A 12508-nucleotide genomic window follows, 5' to 3' on the forward strand; every position below is an offset into this window, starting at 1 on the left:
TTCTTGGAGGGTCAAGTCCTTGATTGCTTTGTATGTGAGTGTGTGTGTGTGTGTGTGTGTGTGTGTGTGTGTGTGTGTTTAATTAGACTTACATCAGCAAATCCTGTGGGTTTCACCTTCAAAATACATCACATGTCTGACAGCTCTTGCCTCCTCGCCCACCCCAGGCCACGGTCACAGCTGGGCCACTGCAGGGCCTCCTCGCTGCTCTCCTTCGGGAAGCCACGGGGAGCTTTAAAAAGGGGGAGAAGGTCAGATTCCACTCCTCCCTGCTTGGTCCTGACCCCAGAGACAGGACGCGCTTGTCCTGATTGATGGCTCAACCCTGAATCCTCAGCTCAGACCCCGGGGTGGGGCCAGAGTCGGCCTGAGGCCTTTGCCAGGCTGACAAGGCCCGGGGGCGCCTTTCCCTGGCCTCCCTCTCCACTGGATGTCTCTACCCTCCCTGTCCCTCTGCCTGGAGCACTCTTCCCTACATATGTCCCTGGCTCCTTCCTTCCTCCTGTAGGACCTCTGCTCCTCGGTGTGAGGGAGACACATCGCTTGGTTGCCTCCCACACGAGCCCCGACCAGGGCCGGGGATGGAGCCTGCAATCGAGGGAGGTGGCCTTTGACCAGAATAGAATGCGGGACCCTTCAATCTGTGGGCTGACATTCTACTCACTGAGCCGAATGGGCAAACCCCCTTTTATAACATTTTACAAGCATGACATCAATTCACAGACAATAAAACCTACCTAAGCTCATCCTTTGAAAAAATCAACAAGCTGTATTACATTTTATTCATTCATTATTCATTCATTCATTCATTCTTTACTTCCCCAGGGAGCGGGGTGCACCGTCTCAGAAGCAGTGCAATGCCGGGTCGATGCATGGAGTGGAGCAAGCTCCTAGTCCACCTCCCTGCTCCAAAAATCCATGGAATACATTGTCCTCTGGCAGAGGACGAATCAGATAGCAGGTACTTACGAAATTTAAAAGAGAAATAGCCCAGCTGGCGTGGCTCAGTGGTTGAGTCCGACCTATGAACCAGGAGGTCACAGTTTCAATTCCTGGTCAGGGCACATGCCAGGGTTGCGGGCTTGATCCCCAAGGCAGGGAGGAGTGTGTAGGAGGCAGCCAATCGGTGATTCTCTGTCATCATTGATGTTTTTTATCTCTCTCTCCCTCTCCTTCTTCTCTGAAATCAATAAAAAAGAAAAGAAAATTAATGTTTAGCAATTTAGTACATATTTTAACATATAAATCTTCTGGCAGCTGTCTGCATTTAACCCTAGAGTTACTATAAATGTGACGGTAACAAAGATGGGCTGTATTGACTCAAATTTCTCAAAGGTGTCATTCCCTAAAACAGTAAACAACTCTTTGGTGCAGTCCCAAAGCAAACTAAGTATAACTTTCTTTCTGTGTACATAGCTCTTGAATTCCTGAAAATGCAGTGAGAGATAAGAGATAAATCTGTGTACAAAATACCTTGTGTTTGATTATAAAACCAAGTTAGGTTCCAGGCTCATATCATTATAAGCAGGTTTCTCACCTGCATGGATGTCTGCTGGGACATTCCAGGCTGCACGAGGGCGTCAGTCTTCAGACCCTCGTCCCTTCATCTGTCTTGTGTATTGCAAGATGTCCCGTGTCGCCGAAACCGGTTTGGCTCAGTGGATAGAGCGTCGGCCTGCGGACTGGAAGGTCCCAGGTTCGATTCTGGTCAAGGGCATGTACCTGGGTTGCGGGCACATCCCCAGTGGGAGATGTGCAGGAGGCAGCTGATCAGTGTTTCTCTCTCATCGATGTTTCTAACTCTCTATCTCTCTCCCTTCCTCTCTGTAAAAAATCAATAAAATATATTAAAAAAAAAAAAAAAAGATGTCCCGTGTCCACGACACCTGCCCGCTACACGTTAGGCGTGCCCCAAATCAATGCATCTAGAAAAAGGCCCCGCAAATTTAAAGTGTCCTCTAGGTGGCGCTAACGTCCAGGGCGAAAATGTCACAGAGCCCTCGGTTTATTTTTCTTCTCAGCACCCCGCTTTCCCAGACCTTGTAGTCTGCGTTGTTGCTGTGTATTGCTTGTGTTCAGACTTGTGTGAGCTGCAGGAGCGGGGGAGGGGGGGTAGGGGGGTGGGGGGTGGGGCGGGCAGAGCTTTGGAGGTTCCATGATGGGTCCTCAACCCCTAGAACATGTGGGCCCTCAGTGTGGGAGGGGTGAGTGAGTGGTGGCCAGGATTGGCCTGGTTTATACCCCTGGACCCAGCATTACAGTGTGTTCAGAATCATCTAGAAGGGGAAGCAAGATTTGAAAGTCAAAGTTGACTCACATCCAACTCCCAACTTTGTACAACATTGAGATTTTGAACCAGGGTGACCTCCACCACCCGGTTTTTGTTTGTTTGTTTTGTTTTACTTTTTGCTCAAATCGCATTTGAAGCAACTCTTACAATGACAACCGTTAGTGACATTCAGGCGGCATGCCCAGCCCTGGGACAAGGAGTGCTTACGGATCATCTCTTTTGATCCTCTGGGAAATCCCTTGAGTGAGTGAGGTGATAGCGTAATCCCCATTTTACAGATGAGGAAACGAGGCTCAGTAGAGAGGCTAAAGAAACATTCTCAGTGTCATGCACGCACCAAGGACAGGGCCTGGGTTTTGAATACCAGGCACTCACTGTTCACCAGCCGATACACCCCTCCGATACCTCCTGGAGCCAGAGACTGGGTTCCCGGGATGGTCTGCCACCAACTCGCTGTGTGACTTGAGCAGCTCCCTGAGCCTCAGCCCCCTTATCTATGAAATGAAGGACTAGAACCAGTCAAAAAAGCTAATATGAGCAGAGGCCACATAAATAGACATATTGCTGCTTACAGACATACTGCTGTCTACTTCAAGAGAAGAGAATTCGCCCTAGCCTGTTTGGCTCAGTGGATAGAGCGTCAGTCTGTGGACTGAAGGGTCCTGGGTTTGATTCCGGCCAAGGGCACACGCCCGGGTTGTGGGCTTGATCCCCAGTAGGAGGCAGCTGATTAATGATTGATTCTCTCTCATCGTTGATGTTTCTGTCTCTCCCTCTCCCTTCCTCTCTGAAATAAATAAAAAAATATTAAAAAAAAGAAGTTAGAAAGGTCTGATTCTACCCCGAGGGAATGGGAGATGGAGCACAAAAGACAGAAGAACTTTCTGGAGGTCAGGCTATGGGTGCCAGGCGAGCTGCTTTCAATGAGCAGACCAGTCAGGAACCTTGTCCAGGGAGCTCCCAGCAGGCCTCGAGTCTGTCCTTCCACACCAAGATGCCGGACGGTCCCTGACGGCACCTTCAGCTTGACCCACCCCCACCCCACGGCCCCCCGCTGTCCCCTTCTTAAGGCTCAGGTGCGCTCTTTTCCCACTGAAAATCCTTGCAGGGCTTTCCTCAGGGATGACGTGGAGGAAGCTGCTCGGACCTATCCCACCGACCGTTCTGGGGCCAGGCGGCCTGGATATTTCTGGCTCTCCCCAAAGAAAACAAACCTTTACCCACTAATGTAATCAGGCAAAATCTTCACCCCACAAAACAAACAACCCTAGCTCCTCTAGGACATACCCAGGTTTCCTAATGGAGATTGTACCCTTGGCATCCGGTCAGCACCGGCGTCCCACTCCCGGAGAAGAGGACGGCTGACCCCAGGTGGCAGATACAGGTCACATTCACACTGACGTGGCTTCAAATGGTGGATTCAGGCACTCTCTCCCATAAACAACGGATACTTTTTTAAAAGTCTAAGTATAGCCCTGGCTCGTATGGCTCAGTTGATTGGAGCATTGTCCGGTACACTGAAAGGTTGTGGGTTCGATTCCCAGTCAGGGCACATACCCAGGTTTCAGGTTCCATCCCTGGTTGTGAGGGAGGAAACCAATTGATGGTTCTCACATCTCACTCTCACATTCTCACTTCAATGTTTCTCTCTCTCTCTCTCTCTTTCCTTCCTCTTTCTCTAAAATCAATAAAAACAAAACAGTGATACTTAAAAAAAAAGATTTAAAAATAAAAAGTTGACGTATACCCCACAGCTCATTTAGGATGTACTTATGCTAAAATAAAAGTTAGTCATTGTTTATCAGAGATTCCAATCAAACTGGCTTCCTGTATTTATTTCTATTTGCTCAATCTGGCAACTTTTGGGGCTGCATGTAATATGGCAAACCGCAGGGGGCCCACCCGGGTCTTTAAAGGCCGTGAGCAACTGTCAAGGAAGGACAGCGCTGGTGGGTGATTCGGGGCATCTTACTCTGTCATTTCCCCTGAAAACTCAGCCCCGTTTGTACTAAAAGCAAGCGAAACTGAAATGGCTGCTGCTGAGTGGGTATCACCATTTACAAAGCTGGGAGGGAGGTTGAAGTCAGTTTCAGCCCTTGGGAAACACCGCTGAGATTCTGTTACTGAGGGAGTTGGATACCGCTCCCCCCAAATGACTCTCTGAGGAGTCATTGGCAAGAACAAAATCCTAAGTAACTTTGGGGAATAAAGACATCATTCAGCACTACCTGGAATAGCGGCTCTCTCTCTAGTCAGACGTAGGTAGCTGTATCTGGAACGATTGCTAACACTTAGGTGGCAGTGCTGCAAGCAAACTGCTGAGTCCTCACAATAAGATGGAAAACTGGAGAATAATTCTGTCCAGGTGCAGGGGACTAGTTAAGTGAGCCGATGGGCCATCGTCAGGCAAGATGGTAGGCTGTCATTAAAACTAATGATTATTAAGACTATTACAGCATAAAGGATACTTGAGGTATGATGATGAGATGGGGGAAAGCAGGATATAACATTAAAATTAAAACTTGTTACCTATTTATAGAACAGACACTGGAAGAAAATGAATACTGTGATTGTTAGGTAATTTTTTCTTGCCTAGTTTCTTTTTTTCCTAAAAACCCTTTAATGGGTGTGTATTAATTGTATCTTTAAAACACACACAAAAAAATTGAAAAATCACCCAGAAACTTCACTTTCTCCCCAGGTATAAAAATAATCCTTTATAACAAAAGACGAATATGCAAATTGACCGAATGGTGGAACAACCGGTCGCTGTGATGTGCACTGACCACCAGGCGACAGGCACTCAACACAGGAGCTGCCCCCAGCCCACAGGCCCCAGGCTAGCCAAGGCAGGTGCCAGTGGGGGCCCCCTGATCGCCCTGCCGGTTGCCCTGCAGAAGGAGGTGATTAATGGCAATGGTGGTGGGTGGGGCTGGCTAGTGAGCAGGCAGTGCCAGGCAGGCCAAGGCAGGTGCCAGCAGGGACCCCCCAATCGCCCAGCTGGTCACCCCAAAGAGAGGCCCTGATTGCCGGCCAGGCCTAGCGACCCTACACGTGCACAAATTTTGTGCACCGGGCCTCCAGTATTTAATAAGTGCCTCTTGGCCCTGGCTAGGTAGCTCAGTTGGTTAGAGCATTGTCCGGATATACCAAAGTTATGGGTTTGATCCCCAGTCAGGGCACATATAAGGAACAACCAGGGCACATACAATGAATGCATAAATAAGTGGAAAAACAAATTGATGTCTCCCTCTCTCTCTCTCTCATCAATTAAAAACAAAAATTCTGAGCAGTTGGAACATGGAGTTGAGAAACACACAGAGCTGGCCCTCCAGGGTCTTAGAGTCACCACAACTTTTTAAAAAAATATATGTTTTTATTGATTTTAGAGAGAGGAAGGGAGAGGGAGAGAAAAATAGAACTATCCATTAGAAAGGATGAGAATCATTGGTTGGCTGCCTCCTGCATGCCCCCTACCAGGAACCGAACTTCCAACCTGGGCATATGCCCTGACCGGGAAGCGAACCGGAGACCTTTCTGTGCACAGGACAACTCTCAACCAACGGAGCCACACAAACCAGGGCCGGGAAGACTGTTTTATTTCTTGCATTTATTTATGTTGACTTTAGAGGCAGAGGAATTTAAAAATTGCACTCTCTTTCATTGCACATCATCATCACCGGTGTGTGCAAAGCGCCACTCTTGTTTATTTTCTGTGTCCAATATTTCCTCCTTCCTCCTAAGAATCCTCAACCATTGGTATGAGTTGGGGCACCAACAGAGGTATTTGTTTTCAAAAGCTCTTCAGTGAGCCCTAGCCGGTTTGGCTCAGTGGATAGCACGTCGGCCTGCAGACTGAAGGGTCCTGGGTTTGATTCTGGTCAAGGGCATGTATTTTGGTTGCCGGCTCCTCCCCAGGCCGAGTCCTGGTCAGGGCTCGTGCAGGAGGCAACCAATAGGTGTGTTTCTCTCAGATCGGTAGTTCTCTCTGTCTTTCCCTCTTTCTTCCACTCTCTCTAAAAATCAGTGGAAAAATATCCCTGGGTGAGGATTAAAGAAAAAAAAAAGGCAAAAAAAAAAAAAAAAGGCAAAAAAAAGCTCTTCAGAGATTCTAATGTTCAGCCAGGGAACCACCGATCTAGAGTGTTATTGGAGTTCTTAGTATCTCTCGGCTCAGAGCGGCCTGGGCAGCAGCAGCAATGGGCACTGCCCGCTAGAAATGCAGGGCCCCCCACCCCAATCAGAGCCTACACTTCCAAGTGACACGTGCGCTCATTTAAGCTGCACAAGCACACAGAGCGTGTGCTTGGAAGTGTGCTTGGAAGCATTTAGACCCAAGGGTGCTGAGGCCCATGTGCTGTGAGCTTGTTGTTTCTTCTCTTTTTAAATTTAGGGTTCTCATAAAGCGAGTCCCTCTGCACTTCTGGTCTGGCACAGCCCAGAGGGTCAGACTGTGCCAGGAAAATCAACTCAGGGCCTGAGAGGCCACCAGGGGCCTCTTTCCCCATGACCCCAGCGGGTGACGCTCCCTGGGGCTCATGGGCTGCCGGGGGGGGGGGGGGGGATGTGGATGGCATTCCTTAATATAGTTAGTCAATAGCTATGTTTTCTAAGTGCCACAGAGGACTGAAGGAATGTCGCTACATGTCTGGAATGGAGGGAACTGATGGCTTTGAGAAGGACGTTTCCCAGGCTTCGGAAGGAGAACGGATATAGAAGGGGCTGACGTGGAGACAGGTCCCCACGCACAGGCCTGCTCAGTGCTTCGTCACTGCTTCTGCTTGGGAATGAATGCAATGGTGTGAGCAGAGCGCTAGCATTGCCCACCGAGGCTCTGGTCGGGTCGTCCTGGGAGCTTGGTCTTGCTCAGGCCACAAGCAGAACCGGCTGCTGCTGACTTCTGCCCTCTGCCTTGGTTTACTGGCCTGTGCAAAGGGCACGTTGCTGCAGCTAGCTGCATTTCGAAACTCGATTGCACTGCCTCTTCTGAGCATTTCCTTCCTTCTTTCCTCTGGAGGTCTCAAGAAGAGCGTTACTGTCCTCAACCCTTCGTTGTCTCTTCCCACGGAAACGGAATGGTGGGAAGGCCCAGCCTGAGGGGCCAGGCCGCACTTGGCCATCGCCATGCGACCTCCAGCCGGGCATTTCACCCACTGGTGTCCTCAGCTGGTAAAATGGGGAGCACACACCCTTTTTTTGCAGGATGGCTGCAGAAATCCTGATAGCAGTGGGTTAAGGAGTTTGTTGAAAACCTGGTTCAGGGGCTTAGTCACTGTGTATACGCTAATGAACGTTTCTTGAATGGAATCATCTCCCTCCCACTAAATCTAGCGCTGGCCTGTGTGGCTCAGTTGGTTGGGCATTGTTCTGTGCACCAAAAGGTTGCTGGTTCGATTCCTGGTCAGGGCAGATACCTAGGTTGCAGGTTTGATCCCCAGTAGGGGCTTGAAGGAGGCAGCCAATCTATGTTGCTCTCACATTGATGTTTCTCTCTCTCTCCCTCTCCTTTCCTCTCTCTCTAAAAATCAATTTTAAAAAAATCTTTAAAATAAAATCTCTTCTATCCCACTTCTTCTAGGGATAACAGCTACTTTAGATAGTCTGATCAGTTTCACAACCTCCAAGGAAATCATGAATTCAGGCAAGATTATCAATTGGTGTTAAAACCAAAGGCGGTCTAAGCTTATTCATCTAATGAACTAAGACAATAATGGGGAGAAACCTTGATACACACGACAAACAATACGTTTGCATCTTGAAACCAAACAACGAATGGTTGTCTGGGCTGCCTGTCATTTCTTGAGCCAAGTAAGCAGAGAAGGAGTAGAATCATATAAGAGCATTTATTCCAATACTGCTGGCAGCATGGTAGGGCAGGTCAACCAAGAAAATCTGCTCTGCACCCCTCCCATAAGCCAGCTGCTTATACTGGCTAGAAGGACAAAGATTATATGGGGAAGTAGGTAAAAGGAATAAGAGTGGGTAAATGGTTACATATTACAGGCAATGCAGGCGGGGGCGGGGGCGGGGGCGGGGGGGCGGGGAAGGGGGCCGGTTGCAAAGGGCCGACTCCAGTCTTTCCGTGCTGATAGGCAGCTCCTGGATAAGGAGAGTGGACGGGATTCCAGGGTTAACTCCCAGGTCCTGAGGCATACAATTCCCGGCCAGATCAGAATATGCTTCCTTTAATCAGGACAAAACAATCATGGGCTAACAGAGCATGATTAATATTTCTTACAACTATAGCTAGTCTCTACTATTCTATTTCTGCCCCTAACAATCGCACTGATAATACTGAGCCAAAGAGTTCTCTTCTTCTTTTTATTTTTTAAATCCTCACCTGAGGATATTTCCCCTTTGATTTTTAGAGAGAGTGGAAGAGAGAGGGAAGGACAGAGAGAAATATTGATGTAAGAGAAACACATCGATTGGTTGCCTCCTGCATGTGCCCTGACCAGGACCCGGGCTGGGGAGAAGCCTGCAACTGAGGTACGTGCCCTTGACCAGAATCGAACCCAGGACCCTTGGGTCCACAGGCTGATACTCTATCCACTGAGCCAAACCAGCGAGGGCCAAAGAGTTCTTCTTATAAAATTCCAGCTCTATGAAGTATAGAAACAGGCAAAACTCACCTCTGTGATAAAAGTCAGAATAGAGGTTTCCTTTGTGTGGGGGCTACTATATGGGTGGGGGGGCCAGCGGGGGAGCTAGGGAGCTAGGAACATTCTCTGTCTGGATTCAGGTGGTGGTCATGTGGGTGGGTACATATGTAAAAATCTTAGCACAACCAGACCTGATGTATTTTCCAGGACACATAACATTATCTATAACATCCTTCAGCCCAAAACTTTGAAGTTGAATCTAATCAAGACTTTAGATCTAACTTCCAGTTTCCAAGAAATGCAGAGAAAGAGGAACAAGCTTAATGACACCACGAGGAAGCAACCGGAGCAACCCCGAAGGCTAGCCCTCCTGTAGGACAACCCACTGAGTCTCTCTCACAGGGGACACCGGTCAGAAGGGCCCAGGAGGCACCGCCAGGGACAGTGCAGGTCTCGGTGTGGGTGTGGACCCTGGTTGGGCCAAACCACTTGTAAAGTTTTAGAGGCAATTTGGGTACTTAAATACGGAGGTTTAGATGACAGTATGGAGCTGTTTTTAATGTTTCAATGTATGATCATGCTAATTTGGTTTTGTTGGAAAATGCTATTTTAAAAAGATGAATTTGAAAAAAATTCAAATTCATGTTCAGCTTGGTGAAGGACTAGTTAAACAGAGGACACATCTGGAAGCAAGATCTCAACAGAATGAGAAAAATGCTTTCAAGAAATGAGTTTGCAGCTTCTTGTACGCATTTGGAATTCAGGGGAGAGGTAAGGAAGATTGCAGGAAGGTGGGAGGAAGCAAGGCAGGGGTGGGGTCATAGGGTGGTTAAGATTCTGTGCTCCCTCGAAGGGGGTCAGGCTTTAGAAGGAGGGACCTGAAAAGAGTAATTTCAAAGGTGTGTTCACCTAGATGCACAGAAACAATGGACTGGGCTTCCTTAAGGCAGAGCTTAACCTGTCACTGCAGTTGCACACCTGGGATATGACTACCTACCATGACCGGCCCAGGTAGGGATTTCTGATCAGATCAACCTTGAGATTACTTTCCATAAAACCCCCCTTTTCATCCACGGCTCCATGGGAATATAAGTTCCCGGAGGACCGAGGTTTTGCAGTTTTCATCATTGCTGTATCCCAGTGCCTGGCACATAGTAGGTGCTTCATACGTATGTAGTGAATGAATGAACAGATATTATTTTAAAGGTGGGTCCATTGTATGGCTGATGTAATAGTAACAGCACAGCAGTGACTACCACTCATAAGGCATGCCTGATATAGCCCTTTATGAATTGAGTTCCGTCACAAATGTATAGTCCTTTACAAGTTCAAAGTCCTTGATGAATTCACACTCATTTTAACTTCTCAACAATCTTATGAACTAGGCTTGAGAGTCACTTCCATTTAATAGATTACAAAACCAAGGTTCAGACATTTTACTACCTTGCCCACAGTCACTCAGATATCGGGTCATACCCATCTGGCTACATCTTGAACCAGCCCATTTAACTACTTGTGCCAAACTGGTGCAGAACGGGGATATCACGATTTACTTCAGTTTTCTCCTACTAATAGACACCATCCTGTGGGGCTCAGATGAGGCAAGTAAGGTCCAGAGAGGTTAAGGCATTTGTTCAAAGTCACACAGCTGGAATTCAAGTCCATCAGCTGAATCTGAGGACTGAATTCTCAATCATGACATTGTCTCACCTGCCAAAGCCTCCTTCTCTCCTAGGAGGAGGACTAGGGTTAGGAGGGCTTTCCAGGTGCCCCACTTCTGCCCCTTGGCAAAGTCCTTCCTCCCACAGGGTCCTCCACCACAGTTCCTCTCCCAGCTCCGGCATCCTCTCCCTCGGCCGTGGGCTTGCCGGCTGAATCCCCTGAACGGTTCACCTGCCTCCCAGGGGGAATGTGGACATCTCTTCTTTAGGTTCCTGTTTGGAGTTTCCCACTTTTGCATCTTTTTTTTGTTTGTTTGTTAATCCTCAACAGAGGATTTTTTTCCCCATTGAGGTTTAAAATTTTTATTTCATTTTCCCATTGATTTCTTCTTTTTTCTTTTAGAGAATGAAAGGGAGGGGGAGAGACACACTGAGAGAAACATCAATGTGAGAGACACACATCAATTGGTTGCCTCCTGCATACATCCTGACGGGCCGGCCGAACCTGCAACTAAGGCACGTGCCCGAGACCGGAATCGAACCTGCCACACTGCAGTGCACAGGCCGACGCTCTAGCCACTGAGGAAAACTGTCCAGTGCCACCTTTGCATCTTTTGTGTGTGAGAGGCCAGGGACCCCCTGGGGGGGCTTACCTGACATTCGCTTATTCAGTCCCTGGTACTGAGCACTTCCACCTGCCAGGGGCACTATTACAATGAGAGACATCTCTACTCTGCTTTCCCTGTGCCCCACACCCCCATAACACCATACAGTTTAGACCTCATAGCTAAAGCTCCGTTGCAGCTTTCTTTTCTTTTTAGATTTGTTTTATAATTATTATCCTTTTTTTCTATTTTGTGTTTCCTGCTGCAGTTTGAAGTGTTCTCATGAGGCAGGGCTTATTGGGAGGTAGGTGGGAGGTCTGATGCTCAGAGAGGCTGAGTGGCTGCAAGGTCACACAGCACGTGCGCGGTCCAGCGGAGAGATGGAGGCAGAGGACAGGTCTGCTTACTCCTCCAGGCCCCGAGTGGAAAGCCTCACCTAGTTTTAACTTGGAAAACCAGGGGAAAGGTTGTGATTACATTACGAGAAGGCAGGTCACTAGGGCTTGGGCAGGGTAGGCTGGGGTTGTGAATCAAGGGCGCTGAGGCTGCCGCTGGCTTGCACCCCCAAAGGGTCTACTGAGTGTTCTGCCCTTTATCCTCGATGCTTCTAGTCCCGTCCCTTCCCTCAGTTGACAGTTGACGGGGACACCCAGAGGGTGAGTCAACATCCTAAGCCTCAGAAGGCCCGTGGGTGTTCCTGTGCCCGCCGCAGGGTGACGATCCTGGGCCTGGGTCTGTCCTCGAGGGAAGGGATGATCTCACTGAACGCCTGCATCTCCCACAGCCCGCTGCGGTTCCGATGCATGCCCCTGGGGGAGGGGCTGCATGCTGCCGGGGGCACAGAAATGCTTTTGATGAATGAAACTCGGTGCCTCGCTCGCTCCCCGAGGACAGGCAGAAAATGCCCACATCGCCGTTTTAAAAAGTAAAACCACTTGGCCAGGGCCGCCCCAAATCCAGGCCGCGCTCTCCCCAAGCTCCACAGCCAGAGCTGGGGCACAAACAAGCACATTCCCAGGCGGGGAAGGCGCGGCGCCTTTAAGAGGTGGCGGGCGGCACTGCCCCCTGGCGGCCGGCGCGGCCGCGCTTCCTCCGCCCGCGGGTCCAGCGGGCGGCCGGCCGGGTCAGCGCGGCGGCGGCGGCGGCGGCGGGGCCAGGCTCGGTCGGTGCCCGCGAAGACGAGGACCAGGACGAGCGGGGCGTGGCGGCGGCGGGTGAGGACCGAGGGCGGGGCGAGGCCGCGGGAGGCTGCGGGCGGCCGCGTGCGCCCTGCCGGGTCCCAGCGTGCGGGGAGGGGCACGCGCCCGGCTCGGAACGGCCGTCTGCGCCGCCCGAGCTCGGAGGGGCGGG

General features: G+C 49.8%; 1 protein-coding gene and 1 pseudogene across 4 annotated transcripts in view; one reads left to right on the forward strand and one right to left on the reverse strand.

Moving 5' to 3' along the window:
• Window positions 1–828: 828 nt before the first annotated feature.
• Window positions 829–987, reverse strand: LOC132223263 (U2 spliceosomal RNA; annotated as a pseudogene).
• Window positions 988–12216: 11229 nt separating this feature from the next.
• Window positions 12217–12508, forward strand: part of ITPK1 (inositol-tetrakisphosphate 1-kinase) — a 133303-nt gene continuing 133011 nt past the window's right edge. For 3 of the 4 annotated variants that reach the window (XM_059687544.1, XM_059687565.1, XM_059687554.1), the window contains exon 1: window positions 12217–12372. The gene's annotated coding sequence lies outside the window, so the exon portion shown is untranslated. The remainder of the gene's footprint in view (window positions 12373–12508) is intronic. The other variant, XM_059687575.1, reaches the window with a different exon arrangement.

Source organism: Myotis daubentonii, chromosome 1, assembly GCF_963259705.1.
Source record: "Myotis daubentonii chromosome 1, mMyoDau2.1, whole genome shotgun sequence".
NCBI lineage: Eukaryota > Metazoa > Chordata > Mammalia > Chiroptera > Vespertilionidae > Myotis > Myotis daubentonii.